The following is a 16,566-nucleotide window of genomic DNA, read 5'->3' as shown; positions in this document are numbered from 1 at the left end:
AGATCCTTGCTGTATTGGCCAACATGTCTAAACTCCAGTGCCTTAACAATACTATATTTTAGACTGAGTTAGTGTGTGACTAATGTCTATAACCTATAGTAGGGCTGTTCTTAATTATCCACTCTGGTAACCTATATTCAGACAGGGACCCCAGTCGACTAACAAAGGATGCCTGTTACTACAGAAGTGTGTTGTAATGAATAAGGCAGTGTGATTGATAAGGGGTACTTATGATCCAGATCAGTGGACCACTGAACAGTTCTGTGACTGATATTTCTTATTGTAGCTGTTTTTGGTGACTTATGAAATAATGGCCTTTTGAAAGATGTTTTTAACTCATTCGGAAGTATGTGTTTCCACAGTGGTTTTCAGTAATAATGGGGTTGAAATTCCTTTAGCTTTCAATCATGTAAACAGAGATACCATGCAAGAACTTCCATAATTAATTAAGTAAATTTTAATAGAACAATTTCTGCTATCACTTGAATTTGACTTAAGAATCTAGCCTTTCCTATCAAATATTTTCCTCCTATCAATCTTATCTTACACATTCTCTCATTCTTTAGGGTTTCAATCTTCCATATTCTAAATTCAGGGAAAATTCTCATTGATTTCAATAAGAGTTTTACTAGCAGATGTCAAAAAATTAAAACATTTGAAAAAAGGTAATTTAAAGATTACAGATTTGTTACAATAGTTGTTTCCAGATTTATTTACTGTATTAAAATAGATAATTGAAAAAGAAATACATGCAAGCTGCTTTCGTTTCTAAGAAATAAAATAATTTTAATTTTGTTTTTTTCTCTTACAAATGTGTGCAAATTTTCCTTGATCCTTAAAATACCCCTTTTAAGTCTACAAGGCCTCAACACAGTAAAACATTTAAGCACATGCTTAACCTCAAGTATATGAGTAATGCGCAAGTCTAGCTGACCTTAGTCATTCAAGTAGTCTTACTTTTTGTTCTGCCTGGGTAATTTCTGTTGAACTCAATAGCTCGTGGATGGCAATGTGAGTAGTGTGCACGACTAGAAGTACCAGTTTCCAAATGAAACAGGCTGCTACGAAAAGAAATGGGATTTGTGTTTGTTAGATATCTTTGTTGCAAAATAGCATTATTCTGACAAGCCCACCTGCCCATGTTTTGCTAGAAATTTGAAATGTTTCAATGAAGGGTTGCAGGATCTCCCTTAAAAGCACAGACCTGGATTTTACCGCACCAAAAAATCAAGACAAAACTCCACTTCTGACAGTCCTTTTGTTATAGATAATATGACCTCTTAATTTTTTAAAAAATTTTATTGGTAAAAGAGCTGGCAGGTGTGAGTTTCATGCTGAGCTGCCTTGTAGTCAATGTAGAGCTATGGTTGTAAAACATTATAATTTAGATATGCTCCTCATTATGGACAGTATTATGAATATAGGTATTTGGAGATGTGCCCTGGAGGCAGGGGTATGGAACATTGCATGGCCACGTGCAGTAGTTCACCAGACACACCCTCAAGCTGGTCTTATTGAAGTTTTATTCCTTTCTCATTCACTGGTTTGTTATTTAATGAAGCCCAGAATTGTTGCATGATATCAGAAGTGCTGAATGAGAAGGAAAGTGCAGTCATTTTGAAGTTAACTCCTATGTTTTCAACAGAAAGCAGAGACAAAGGGAGGCACCAGAGAGCCAGGTGGAGCACAAGGCACAGAGGGTTTTGCATGTATTTGGTGAGCACAATAGAAGCTTGACTAGCTTAAGAAAGGAGGGAAAGCCTCAAATGGGTGTTTTGCAACCTCCATCCAGTCTGCAATTTTCAGGCAATGTTGCAGAGAACTGGAAAAAATGCAGACAGAGATTTGAATTGTATTTAGCAGCCGTAGGAGCAGAGGAGAAAAATGATAAAGTGAAAGCCATCAGTCTTTTTGCATGTTGTTGGGGCTGAAGCATTGAGTACTTATAACAATTCAAAGTTTGAAGAAGGTGAAATCATGAAGTTAAGTAAAATACTGACTATTTTATTCATTTGAGAAACACTGCATTCCGAAAAAGAATGACACCTTTGAGAGAGAGAGAGAGAGAGAGAGAGAGAGAGAGTTTTTCACATGTATGCAAAAAACTGATGACACCATAGAGCAGTATGTCACAGAATTCATAGAATCATAGAATATCAGGGTTGGAAGGGACCTCAGGAGGTCATTTAGTCCAACCCCCTGCTCAAAGCAGGACCAATCCCCAACTAAATCATCCCAGCCAGGGCTTTGTCAAGCCTGACCTTAAAAACTTCAAAGGAAGGAGATTCCACCACATCCATAGGTAATGCATTCCAGTGCTTCACCACCCTCCTAATGAAAAAGTTTTTCCTAATATCCAACCTAAACCTCCCCCACTGCAACTTGAGACCATTACTCCTTGTCCTGTCATCTGCTACCACTGAGAGCAGTCTAGATCCATCCTCTTTGGAACCCCCTTTCAGGTAGTTGAAAGCAGCTATCAAATCCCCCCTCATTCTTCTCTTCCGTAGACTAAACATCCCCAGTTCCCTGAGCCTCTCCTCATAAGTCATGTGTTCCAGTCCCCTAATCATTTTGTTGCCCTCCGCTGGATGTTTTCCAATTTTTTCACACCCTTCTTGTAGTGTGGGGCCCAAAACTGGACAGAGTACTTCAGATGAGGCCTCACCAGTGTCGAATAGAGGGGAACGATCACGTCCCTCAATCTGCTGGCAATGCCCCTACTTATACACCCCAAAATGCCATTGGTCTTCTTGGCAACAAGGGCACACTGTTGACTCATATCCAGCTTCTCGTCCACTGTAACCCACAGGTCCTTTTCCGCAGAACTGCTGCCTAGCCATTCGGTCCCTAGTCTGTAGCAGTGCATGGGATTCTTCCGAACTAAGTGCAGGACTCTGCACTTGTCCTTGTTGAACCTCATCAGATTTCTTTTGGCCCAATCTTCTAATTTATCTAGGTCCCTCAGTATCCTATTCCTACCCTCCAGCATATCTACCTCTCCTTCCAGTTTAGTGTCATCTGCAAACTTGCTGAGGGTGCAATCCACACCATCTTCCAGATCATTAATGAAGATACTGAACAAAAACGGCCCCAGGACCGACCCTTGGGGCACTCCACTTGATACCGGCTGCCAACTAGACATGGAGTCATTGATCACTACCTGTTGAGCCCGACAATCTAGCCAACTTTCTATCCACCTTATAGTCCATTCAGCCAGCCCATAGTTCTTTAACTTGCTGGCAAGAATACTGTGGGAGACAGTGTCAAAAGCTTTGCTAAAGTCAAGGAACAACACGTCCATTGCTTTCCCTTCATCCACAGAGCCAGTTATCTCGTCACAGAAGGCAATTAGATTAGTCAGGCATGACTTGCCCTTGGTGAATCCATGCTGACTGTTCCTGATCACTTTCCTCTCATGTAAGTGCTTCAGGATTGATTCTTTGAGGACCTGATTTTTCCGGGGACTGAGGTGAGGCTGACTGGCCTGTAGTTCCCAGGATCCTCCTTCTTCCCTTTTTTAAAGATGGGCACTACATTAGCCTTTTTCCAGTCGTCCGGGACTTCCCCCGATTGCCATGAGTTTTCAAAGATAATGGCCAATGGCTCTGCAATCACATCCGCCAACTCCTTTAGCACTCTGGGATGCATTCTTATTCATGAAGACAGAGGCAAAAAAAGCATTGAGTACATTAGCTTTTTCCACATTCTCTGTCACTAGGATGCCTCCCTCATTCAGTAAGGGGCCCACGCTTTTCTTGACTTTCTTCTTGTTGCCAACATACCTGAAGAAATCCTTCTTGTTACTCTTAACAACCCTCACTAGCTGCAACTCCAGGTGTGATTTAGCCTTCCTGATTTCATTCCTACATGCCCGAACAATATTTATACACTCATCCCTAGTCATTTGTCCAATCTTCCACTTCTTGTAAGCTTCTTTTTTGTGTTTAAGATCAGCAAGGATTTCACTGTTAAGCCAAGCTGGTTGCCTACCATATTTACTATTCTTTCTACACATCGGGATGGTTTGTCCCTGTAACCTCAATAAGGATTCTTTAAAATACAGCCAGCTCTCCTAGACTCCTTTCCCCCTCATGTTATTCTCCCAGGGGATCCTGCCCATCAGTTCCCTGAGGGAGTCAAAGTCTGCTTTTCTGAAGTCCAGGGTCCGTATTCTGCTGCTCTCCTTTCTTCCTTCTATCAGGATCCTGAACTCGACCATCTCATGGTCACTGCCTCCCAGATTCCCATCCACTTTTGCTGAAACTCAGTAAAACATGTGATTTTGGTGAGCTGACAGAGTCTCTGGTCAGAGATAGTATCATTTGTGGCATTAAAGACAATGTGTTAAGAGAAAGACTTCTCCTTGAAGGAGACTTAACTTTAGAAAAAGCTCTCCAAATATGCAAGGCAGTAGAAACTGTAAAAGCACAAGCCAACAAGCTTAATTCACCAGAAGGAGTTAAGTATGTAAGTAAGTATAAAAGCATGCAGTAAGTATAAAAGAATATAACCAGAACAGGTCAAATCAAAGAGTGGAACCACTTGCTATGAAAATCGCTGCTAGGATGAAGACTGGGTACAGATGGTCATGTGGAAAGGTGTGGATCATAGCATTGCCCCAAACAGTGTGTTGCCTTTGGGAAACTCTGTCATAAATTGGGACAAAATACATCATTTTGCTGATTCAGAAAAGTCAAGTGCATTCAGTTAAAGACAATCTGGTTGAGGATTTTTCCTTAGATATACTGGGATCTAGCAAGCCTGACGAGAGGGAATGGATACAGCCTATGACAGTGAATGGAACAGTTATTCCACTGAAACTTGACACAGGAGCTCAGGTTAATATTCTGTGTGAACAAGATTATGAGAAATAAGACCAAAACTGAGACCAAGGAACAAATATACCAGTGAAGAGGAGATACATTGCTAGCATCAACCATAAAAACACCATGTACAGGGGTGGGCAAACTTTTTGGCCTGAGGGCCACATCTGGGTGGGGAAATTTTATGCAGGGCCATGAATGTAGGGCTGGGGCAAAGGGTTGGGGTGCGGGAGGGAGTGTGGGATGTGGGAGTGAGTGCGGTGTGCAGGAAGGGGTTCAGGGTAGGTGGTTGGAGCAGAGGAGGGATGCGGAGTGTACGAGGGGGATCAGGGAAGGGGTTTGGAGTGCAGGGGGGGTGCACAGTGGTGCAGGGAGGAGTGCAGGTTGCGGGACAGGGTTGAGGGCAGGAGGTTGGGGTGCAAAGTGCGGGAGGGGGCTTAGGGCAGTGGTGCAGGGAGGAGTGCGGGAGAGGGCTCAGGGCAGGGGTTTGGGGTGCAGGAGGGGTGCAAAGTGTGAGAGGGGACTCAGGGCAGTGGTGCAGGGAGGGGTGCAGAGTGTGGGAGGGTCTCAGGGCAGGGGGTTGGGTGCAGGAGAGGTGTGGGGTGAAGCAGGGGGCTCAGGACAGGGGTTTGGGGTGCAGAATGAGTGCAGGGTGTGGCAGGGGGTTGGGGTGCAGGCAGAAGACTCAGGGCACGAAGTTGGGGTGCAGGGTGCAGGAGGGGTTTGGGGTGTGGGCTCCGGCCCAGCGCTGCTTACCTGGAGAGGCTCCAGGGTGGCAGCAGGGCACACCACTGTCAGGGCCGGCTCCCTGCCTGCCCTGGCCCTGGCCCCACGCCGCTCCAGGAAGCGGCTGACACCATGTCCCTGCGGCCCCGTGGGGCGGGGGGAAGGGGAGAGGCTCCGTGCACTGCTCTTGCCTGTGGGTACCTTCCCAGAAGCTCCTGTTGGCCGTGGTTCCCTGTTCCTGTCCAATGGGAGCTTCAGGGGAGGTACCCACAGGCAAGAGCAGTGCACGGAGCCTCTCCCCTTCCCCCCATCCCCTGGGGCCACAGGGACATGGTGCCGGCTGCTTCTGGGAGTGGTGCCCGCGGTGCACGGGGGTGGCAATCCCGCAGGCTAGATCCAAAGCCCTGAAGAGCTGGATCCGGAACACGGGCCGTAATTTGCCCACCCCTGTTGTACAGGCTCCCGTTCATTGAAGTGCCAAAAGAGGTGACACCAACTTTAGGCCTGGGTGCATGTGAAAAATTCAGTCTGGTAAAATGGGTGCTCTCACTACAAGATCATACTGAACCTGGCTAGGAGGCACTCTTTGGGGAATATCATGACCTTTTGCAAAGGTCTATGAACATACTGATGGTGTTGACACCTCAGTGGATAAGATCATCATCTGGGGCTCAATGAAAGAGGAGCATGATCATAGACTTTGGTAAGTTCTGGATGCAACTATAGCTGCAAACCTCAAACTAAATAAGGAGAAATGTCTTTATGGGTTACATAACTGACTTTTCTTGAGGTCATTATTTCAAACGAAGCTGTAAAACCTGATAAGAGGAAGATTTCAGCCAATGAAATGATGTCACATGCCCAGTCAAACAAAGATATCCAGCAGTTCCTGGGAATGGTTAATTATCTTGGAAAATTCATACCTAATCTATCTACCAAAGCAGTAGCTTTGAGAAAACTCTTAGAGAATAAAAATGAATGGTATTGGGGTACAGAATAGGAGGAATCATGGCAAGGTTTTAAACAACTGATACAAGAAACCAGCATTAAATTTCTATGCACTAAGAATGCCTATTAAACTCCCAGCAGATGCTTCACAGTCTGGGTTAGGTGCAGTGATTTTACAGAAGAATGAGGATTGTTGGCAACCAGTGGCATATGTATCCAAATAACTGACTGCGGCAGAAACCAGATACACATAGATCAAGAAGGAGCTTTTAGGAATAGTGTTTTCCTGTGAGAGATTCATCAGTATATTAATGGACAGATTGTGGAGCTTGAAATGTATGACAAGCCCCTGATAGCATTATTTAACAAACAACTAAATGACTGTACCTTAAGGATTCAAAGAATGATGATAAAGCTGCAAAAGTCTGATTTGGTTATGACCTATGCTCCCAGTAAATTCATGTTCACTGCAGATGCACTTTCTAGAGCAGTGGCTCCCACAAAACCAGAGAAGACTTTTGAGACAGAGAAGCAAGTAGATTTCATTGTAAAGTCAATTCCCATAGCTAACAGGAAACTGCAACAAATAAGAGAGGAAACAGAGGATGAATTGTTGGGAATCCTTAAAGAAGTGGTAATTAAAGGGTGGCCTGAAGAAATAAGCAGTTGCTGTCCTAATATAAGCGACTATTGGAACTGCAGACATGAACTTACTGTGATAGACTGAGTGATTTTAAAGGGCAGTAAGGTTGTATTTCCAACGACCCCCCAAAAAGCAATGCTACAGAAGATCCACAAGGATCATTTAGGAATTGAGAAGTGCAAACAAGGAGCAGAAAAGGTGCTGCATTGGCTGTGGATCAATCACAACATTGCTGATGGGGTAGGAACCTGCATTTCATGTGAAATAGAATCCATGACAATAGGCAAAACCACTGAGACCTCATCCAGCTCTACAAAGGCCTTATGAGGAGGTTGACACCGATTTATTTACCTGGCAACCAAAGGATTATTTAATAGTCACAGATTATTATACTCTGTATCCTGAAATTTGCACACACACTGCACAGTACTAGTAGTAAGTCAGTAATAGCTGGCATGAAGGAAATCTTCTCCAGATATGGAATTCCAAATGAAGTCTTTAGAGGTCATTGGCCACAATTTTCCAGTGCAGATTTTAGGCAATAAACCAGAGATTGGGATTTGCATCAGAAAACATCAAATCCAAATTACCGTCAATCAAATGGACTTGTGGAAATGTCTGTATGAAAAAGACTTTTGACAGTGGGAGCGATTTCTACAAAGCTGTACTGGTTTACCAAAGTACACCTTTGGAGAATGGCTTTTCTTCAGCTCAGCTGTTAATGGGAAGAAGGATCAGATCTAATTTACCAAATACTGATAATATGCTGAAATCTCATAACAATGAAACCATATGGAAGATGAAAGAAAACCAGAAGTCTACACAGAAATATTATTTTGACAAAAGGGTCCATGATCTCCCATCTCTTAACTCAGGTGGATAGAGTGTGCCTGAGGAATCATACATCTAATACTTGGGGACAAGGGGGTACCATTAAGAGCTGCATTCAAGGTCTTATGTAGTCCAGACAGACCCGGGGGATGCATTTCAACATAATCAAAGGGATCCATGAGTAATCCCAGAAAGTTCCGAAACACTGACAGTAGATGTGGACTCTGGCATTTCCCATATGACTGATCCTTTATCATCAATGCACAAAGGAGAAACTGTCAAGGAACAAGAGAACAACTCAGACTCTAATGAAGGATTGATGCTGAGAAGATCAGAACAGGAGATTAAATGTCCTGAAAGACGCATAGGGACTTGCTAACCTTCCTGGAGATGGGGTATTAGAGGAAAGTGACTGGTAAATAGAGTGATGTGCTGGTAACCTCTCCTCTCTAGGTAGCTGATATACTGGGTTTATGGAAATGTATTACATGGGTTGAAAATGTAATGCATGTGTTATTAGATAGTTTTTAGCTGTCTATATATATGTATATGAGTTAAGTTGTTTTTCTTTAAAAGGGAAGATATAAAGATATGGTTGCAGAAGAATATAATTTAGAGATGTTCCCTCATTATGGACAGTATTAAGAACATAGGACTTCAGAGATGTGTCCTGGAGGCAGGGGTTGGGAACACTGCATGGCCATGTGCAGCAATTCGCCAGAGACACTCCAGTTTGCTTTATTAAAGTTTTATTCTTTTTTCATTCATTGGATTGTTATTTGATGAACCCCAAAATCATTACAGTTAATATAATGGGAACTACAAAGAGGTCCCTCTTAGACCTGCACAGCTAGACTGATAAGGTGACCAAAGTAAAAACCTATAGCTGTACTTTTAGGGCAGACTCTGCAGTTACTCTAACAAGTTGTTCCAATAGTTAGCCCACAGAATGACGACAGGAATGGGTTCTTCCTGCAGCTCTGACACACTGTTACAGCTCAAATATGCATACAATTGGTAAGACACAATTGCATCTGAACACCAAAAGAAGTGAAGAGAATTAAGTGTCCTAAGAGGGACACCATCAGGATATCAGACTGGTTGGGAATTGGGTGCAACCTGTGCACCTTGTCAGCAGGGCAAAGGAGAGTGTGCACTTGTGGAAGTCACATCACAAACAAGGGGCTGTCTCCTAAACCTTAGGAGACATGTCATTCTGTAGGCATAAATACTGTAGCTCTTACACCTTTTTTACTGATTATGGAATAATGGCCCAGCCAGCGCAGAATTTAATTCATTGAGTCAGCAGAGCTGAGTGGGTTCAGGGAGTGGCATTAAGAAACTTTTCCCAGGGAATGCATCTAAATACCCTGTGCAGGAATGGAAGGAATTTGGACAAAAAGAACAGAGTGCGCCTGTAATGGGGCATGCTCTGTCCTCAGATGACCCTCAGTATCTGTCTGTTGAGTGGCAACTGTGTGTGTTTTATTTACACACTCCCCTCACCAACATCATACTCCTGGGGGAATTCTGCACCACTGGACACATGCAACATTCATGCCCCCAGCAGATTTCTTTGCTTCCCCACAGAAATATGATTTCTGACAGGGAAGCTGGAAGAGCTGTTGTACACAGCTCCCCAGCAGCCTGGGTGCATTTTTTTGGGTGCCTGGAGTAGCCAGCAGAGTGTTAAATTACTGGGGAGGGAGGCTTGGGACACTCCAGCCAGTGGCTCCTAGCATGTGCCAGGCTCAGCTACGAGTCCTGGCTGGGAAGGATGGGACTTCCTCTTCCCCTGCAAGGAGCGTCCAGGGCTGTGTCAGACTCACCCCCAGAAGCCTCTTCACCTGCAGGAAGCACCACACCCCCACCTTACTTCCTCCCCCCCCCATCGCATCTCAGCCATGAGGGGAAGGGGTCACTGAATGGGAGACTGTTCCCCCATCTGCCCAACCCCTGTGCATCTGGACCCACCTCATACCCAGATTTTCCCAGCAAGTCTCACCCCCTGCACTCAGAATCCCCCTCCCACACTGACTCATCTGAATCTGAACCCGAACCCACACCCCTACCCCTAAAAGCCTGGTCCTTGCACTGTGTCAGGGTCAGGTGTAACTTTACTGCAAAGTCCATGTCCCAGCACAGGGGGAGCAGTGCAGGGTGATCTCCTACTTCTTTGCAGTTAGTGGTCTGTGCTTCCCACTGCCATGATAGAGCCTTCATATTTATTTATTGACAAAAAATTTGAAGAATTTTGCAGAATTTTAAAATATTGTGTGCAGAATTTTAAATTGTTTGGCACAGAATACCCTAAGGAGTAATACCAGCACAATGTCATGCAACAATTGTATATACAGTACTTCTCTACCTTTAACCCTTTCCTGCAGGACCGGAGGGCTCCCTTCCTTGAGATCTCTACACACACTGGGCCCTGTTACTCCATCTTTTCCCTGTTACGCCTTCCTGTGTCATCCTTATAACCCTCAGCAGCTGGACCAATTGGCTCATCCTCCCAGGCTGATCAGCCAATTATGTTCCACATCCTCATTCAGTTTTCTCCAGGGAAGCTGACTGATGCCTAATTGATGAGAATGCTGGTTCACCTGCTAACTTCCAGCACTCTGTCACAGAGACCTATTGAAAGAAAGAGCTGGTTGAGTGCAGAAAGCAGGGCTGGGACTTAGATTGTGAGATCGGTCAAAATATAGCAACCTGATTGGCCATCAACAGTTAAGTGAGGCTGGAGTCATCAATGGAGTGTCACAATGCTGAAGACCTCACGTCCCCAGTATGTTCTGTCAGAATCCATCTATGCCTCATAGTGTCACAGGGAGGCAGGGAGAGGGGCAGCCTCACCAGTGCTGCCAGGGCCTGGATCTGCCTTCTCCCAAAGATCAGGGATGCTAACATCTGGGGTTTTGGTTCACACCCATTTCTGATAGATAATATGGTGATAATGTTACAGCACATGAAAGGAGACCTTCACCCACCTACCAGATCTCCATACCCAGAGGTGTGTCCAATAAGTACTACATACATATTCAGAAACGGATAGTGCATATGGTTGTCCACTCTCTAGCTGTCCTGAACTAAAAGATCCCTATGGTGTTTTAACCTACACCAGTTTCAAAGGAAGGTTGAGCAAAGTGCAGAGGGGAACTTTCAGTGCATGGCAGCAGGCATGGCAGCAGTGCCAACACAGACACAGTGAGCAGCAGGTTAGCATAGGGTAGATTCACAACCTAGCATGCTGCAAAATAAGAGCTCATTTGGCCAAACATCCTGTGTCCGTGTGTGTGTGTAAGTGAGCGAGTGAGTGTGTGTATGTGAGAGAGAAAGAGGGAGAGGAAAAAATGTTTCAAGGTCTTCCTCAGTTCACACAGAACAATGTGTTATTGTCACAGACTGGGGACAAGGTGCCATTTTAAGATCCAAATTTCAAACACCCCAGAGTCTGAGGGCTAGTCTACACTTGAAATGCTACAGTGTAGACACTACATACACTGACGGGAAGGGTTGTTCCATCAGCATAGGTAAATGACCTCCCCAAGAGGCAGTAGTTAGGTTGATGGAAGAATTCTTCTGTCAACCTAGCGCTATCTACACTGTGGGATAGGTCAGCTTAACTACGTCGCTCAGGGTGTGGATTTTTCACTCCCCTCAGAGATGTATCTAAGCCAATTTAATATTCTAGTATAGACCAGGCCTAAGTGTGACTAGATCCAGGGTTTGGGTGTGACTGAGATTTGTATCTCCTTGTCACAATGTTTCTTTCCAATCTGTTTCTTTCCTTTTTTCTTCTCTCTTGTGCAATGTTCCTTCTCTAACCTTTTCACGATGATTCTTTTGTGTCCTTTTCAGAGTTGCCACGTGGCTCAGATAAGGATATTTGAAAATTATTTTATAAATAAAGAAATAATCGTCTAAGTAGTCTTTTCTCACCCTGCTGAGTAAATTTCTGTGTAATTAATTCACCGTCAACTGAAGTCCCTAGAAATAAAAGAACTCAACTGATACTCAGCATTGAGCACTGGACTGTCAATCAGGAGACTTAAGCAGTATTCCAGCCTCTGCCACTGATCTGTTGTACCACCTTGGACAATTGACACTTTGCCTCTGTTTCTTCTCCTTTCTTTTTTATGTCCATCTTGACTCTTTAGATTCCAAGCTCTTTGGCACAAGGACACGTATGTGTTTTTACCTTGCCTAACAGAATGGGATCTCAGATGGGATTGGGCTCTCTACACAATCCCTTAATACCAATAATAAATAAAACTAATACTGAGGATGATGTTTGTGGTGGAGAATAGCACCAAATAAAATATTGGACAGACAGAGGTCCAAGAAAATACATCAGATGAATGTCTCAGCTGCAGTTCAGTGGGAAGGTATCAGCTGGGTGTCTCGCTGCGGATGATGGCATCTTTTTATTAATGGTGTTTCATACCACTGAGCCTGGTGATCAAGCTGGGAGAGGGAGAGGCTCTGGCACAATCAGCACAAAGGTACGGTAGAATGTATTAGTTCTAATAATAACATTTCTTTCCACTGGTTCCACAGCCCATAATCCACAATCCATACACAGAGTGAAACAGAGAGATAGAGTGAAATAAAGAAAGAGAAAGAAAAAAGAATGACAGTCAAACACTGCTGACTATCAGAGAAGCCCAATAGAACCCATCAGGCAGTTCAGAGTCTGCCTCTCATCCACAACTCTTTAGAAGAGTCTTTTCTGATTTAGGTCTTATTTGTGAACTTCTTACTCCCCTGCTGAGCATTTATTCACCCAAGGAGAACCACTGACTCCAGCAGTAGTATGAGAAAGAGCTCTCCATGCAAATAACTTCTCCATGGTCTGATCTTTTGTCCATTTGGTGAGGGCCATGTATTGTGCATGTGTTTGCACACATTTGCTGTGCTTTATAAAGACCAGCGTGTACCATCTTAACTCAGGCTGAGTAGTGCCTTGCTCCTCCAAGTGCTATTGAAATAAACGTTGCTACTTGTGGAGTAAAATGCTGCTCAAGGTGAGTAAAAGTGGCACAATCTGGCCCTAAAATACTTTATTTACTGCCCCAAGTACCTTCGGTCTCTAATATTCTCATGAAAATCAACAGATCATTTGTGGACTAAAGTATGAGACATAATGGCCAAACCTAACCCCTATCCTTCGTAATATGCTCCTCCTGCCCATATCTTCCACAGTACAGAAAAAAAAGAAATGAACCTCTGCTTTTCTCCCACAACGTGAATACTTATCTTTCTTTTGGTAAAATAAGAACAATCTATCTCAGGCTTCAGCTCTTCAGCTGGTCACCTGCACAGGGGCCAGGACGGTTGTTATTCTCCCCTAGTTCAGAACTGGCCAAATGATTTAGGGGTTGTTGTTGTTGTTTTTAAGTCTTCCACTGAAACATCAGATAGCCACTACTGGACACAAGGCTAAATGCAACCAATGGTTTGATGCAGTTTGGCAAATTCTATGCCCCTAGATGTTTGTGCCACTCTTGATTTCATGCTCATGGTTAAACTAATCATCCAGTTAGGGGTCACTAAAGACCTTGCAGATTTTTCACCTTCATTGACAGCATCAACCAGGGCTGTCTTCTAGAATCATCTTGACCCATCAACATAACTCTAATTTCCTTTTCCTATTTAATAAATCTTTATATAGTTTATTATAGAATTGGCTACAAGTGTTGTCTTTGGTGTGAGATCTAAGGGGCACCTAACTCAAAGTGAGTGACTGCTCCATTCAGATTGGTAGCAACCTGAATATTGCTGTGATACTTGGTCTAAGGGATCATCTATCACAGAGTTATGCTCATCTGGGTGAAGAGAGAGATTTGAGTACCTAATGGGGCTTCCTTTAACAATTCAGGCTGTTATAGTGCCTGAGGAGTTTACACTTGATGATTAGTTGGTGAAATCTGAGTATAGAATTCACAGCCAATTCGAGGGTTGTGTCCTGCTTCCGAACAATCTGCCCTGAGGTTGGGACTCATGCTCTTGAGACCCTGCAGGAAGCATAACAGCAGGAAATTCAGAGAACTGGGAATTCAATACCAAGACTCTGGTAAAGTATGTGGAGATACCCATAACTGGCTCTAAAATTAATGGTGCCCGGAGCTCAAAGATCATTGATCAGGAAATGAGGGTAAAAGGAAAAAGATGTGGGTTTATTGGGAGACCAGCTGATATCTGCTGTGCATGGCAACCTGCTCTGAGTGAGGTGCCTGCCTAAAGTCAATTCAGTTAGTGAGCAGTCATGTTTCATCCCAAATGGAGAGAAGAAACTACATTGTCCTAAGATTGGTAGTCCCAAATCCACTGACATCCATCTCTCATGAATTGGAGTTGAGTGGTATTCCTTTACATAGTTTGTGAGTCCTCTAGAGATGATAGTACCTGTGTTCTATAGTTAGAAACCTGCCAGAGCAGCAGTTTGTATATTACTCCTGGGAGTATTCTGTGGCAAAAAAAAAAATCTGCACACAATAATTTAAAATTCTGCAAATTTTATTTGTCAATAAATAAATGTGGAGGCTCCAGCTTGGCAGGGGGAGCACAGGCCACTGCCTGCACAGAGGGAGATCACCCTGCACCCTCCTCCCACAGACATGAATTCGGAGGTAAAGATGCACCCGACCCTGACACCACGCAAGGACCAGGGCTGTCCCAGAAACACCTTGGGGCCCTGCCTCTCTGTGCCAAGCAAACTAGGTGTAGGCAGGCAGGCTCAGCCCAGCAGGATCCAAGTATGGAGGGGCTTAGTATAGGTAGATCCAAGTGTGGGGTGATAGGGTTCTGTGTGGGGCAATCTGGATGCGGGTGGCTTGGTGGGAGTCTGGGTGAGAGGGAGATCTGGATGAAGAGGAGCTCTTGGGGGCAGGGGTGGGTTCTGGGTACAGACACAATAGGACTCTGCAAGAGGGTCCAGGTGAAGGTGATTAAGACTCAGCGGAGGCGGAGGGGTCCGTGTGTGGAGGGATCAGCAGGGAGGGTCCAGGTGCTGGCCTGATAGGGTGAGGGTGCAGGGGTGGCTTGGTGGGGTTCAGTGGGGTGGGTGTCTGGGTGCAGGGGGCTAGTCAGGGTGGTCAAGATGCAGATGAGCTGGGGCTTGTTGGGGTGGGGATTCAAGTGCGGAGAGTGGTCTAAGTTCAGAGGTGGGATCCAGATGCAAGGAGATGGGGCTCAGCAAGGGGGTCTGGATGAAGGGGGGCTCTGGATGCAGAGGGTGAGGCTTGTCGAGGTGTGGGTTCAGGTTTGGGGGGGTCAGTGGGGTTGTTCTGGGTGCAGGGGGTGAGGCTTGGTGGGGAAATTTGGGTATAAGGTGGGTCTGGATGTATGGGGGTTGGGTGGATGGGGGAGCGGCTCCTTGTATAGTGACCCCTCTCCCTCGCAGCTGAGGAGCAAAGGGGACAGGAAGCTGGGGGATGGGGTGGGGGGTGCTTCCTGCAGCCAGAGAGGTTTCTGGGGGTGAGTCTGACCCAGCCCTGGCTGCTTCTTCCTCTTCCCCTGCAAGTCCCATCCTTCCCAGACCAGCCAGGACTAGTAGCTGAGCCTGGCACAGGGTAGGAGCCACTGGTCCAGTCGTCCCCAGCCACACCCCCTGCCCTCAGTGATTTACCACTCTGCTGGCTGCTGCAGGTGCCCAAAACAACACACCTGTGCTACTGGGGAGTGGCACGTGACTGCTCTTGCGGATTCCCTTTGCTTCCCTATCAAAAAGTCATTTTTCTGCAGGGAAGCAAAGAAATCTGCAGGGAACATGACTATTGCACCCAAACAGTGGGTGCAGAATTCTCCCAGAAATAGTATATGCAGCCAGGCCTTGCATGTTTATTGTTAGTAACCACAATCATTTGGACTCCACAGTGTCCCTATGGTGCCATCATAGTTTGTTGAGTAAAGATTAAAAAAAACATAAAAGTGTCCAAATATATGAGGACTGTAAGTTCACAATAGTAGATCTAATTTTGCCCAGTGGGGAAGGCTTATTTTCCAATGCAGCACAATTTTAGGAAACTGGCTTTGTCCAACACTTCCCAGCTAAAGCCAGAGGTTGCCCTATTCTCTCTCTCTCTCAGCTGTGTCTGCTTTAATTCACTTTGTGAGAGCCTAAGTCTTGCCATGACTTGATCCTGTACATAAAGGATATGGGGTCTGTATGTTATGATAAAGAACATGCCACCAGTGGCGTTACATCTCTGTAACTGGCTGCCTCAAGAATAGCAGGGCAGTCGCATAGGTAGTGCTGTTGGAGAAGAAAAACCATCCCTCCTTGTAACAGTTCTTATTCAAAGCGTCTGTACTAAAAACTGCAAACACAATGGGTATCCCAGCCTCGGTTATCTATCTAGTCAGTGATACAGACCAACCCCTGGGGCAATACAAAAACATAAAGGGAGACTAAGAAAGCCCCAGCTATTCATTCTTTGTCTGTTAGAATGTTATTTATTTTGTGTGAAAGGACTGCAACCCCCAAATATAGGGAATATAAAAGAGACATACTTTACACAAGGTGTTTGCCAAGCCCAAATGGCCACTTACAGTAAGCAGCCCCCAAAACCAGGATCATGAAATCCCCCT

Source organism: Lepidochelys kempii, chromosome 2 (genome assembly GCF_965140285.1).
Source record: "Lepidochelys kempii isolate rLepKem1 chromosome 2, rLepKem1.hap1, whole genome shotgun sequence".
NCBI lineage: Eukaryota > Metazoa > Chordata > Testudines > Cheloniidae > Lepidochelys > Lepidochelys kempii.
The sequence above is the reverse complement of the archived record's forward strand: the minus strand, read 5'-3'. Positions refer to the sequence as shown.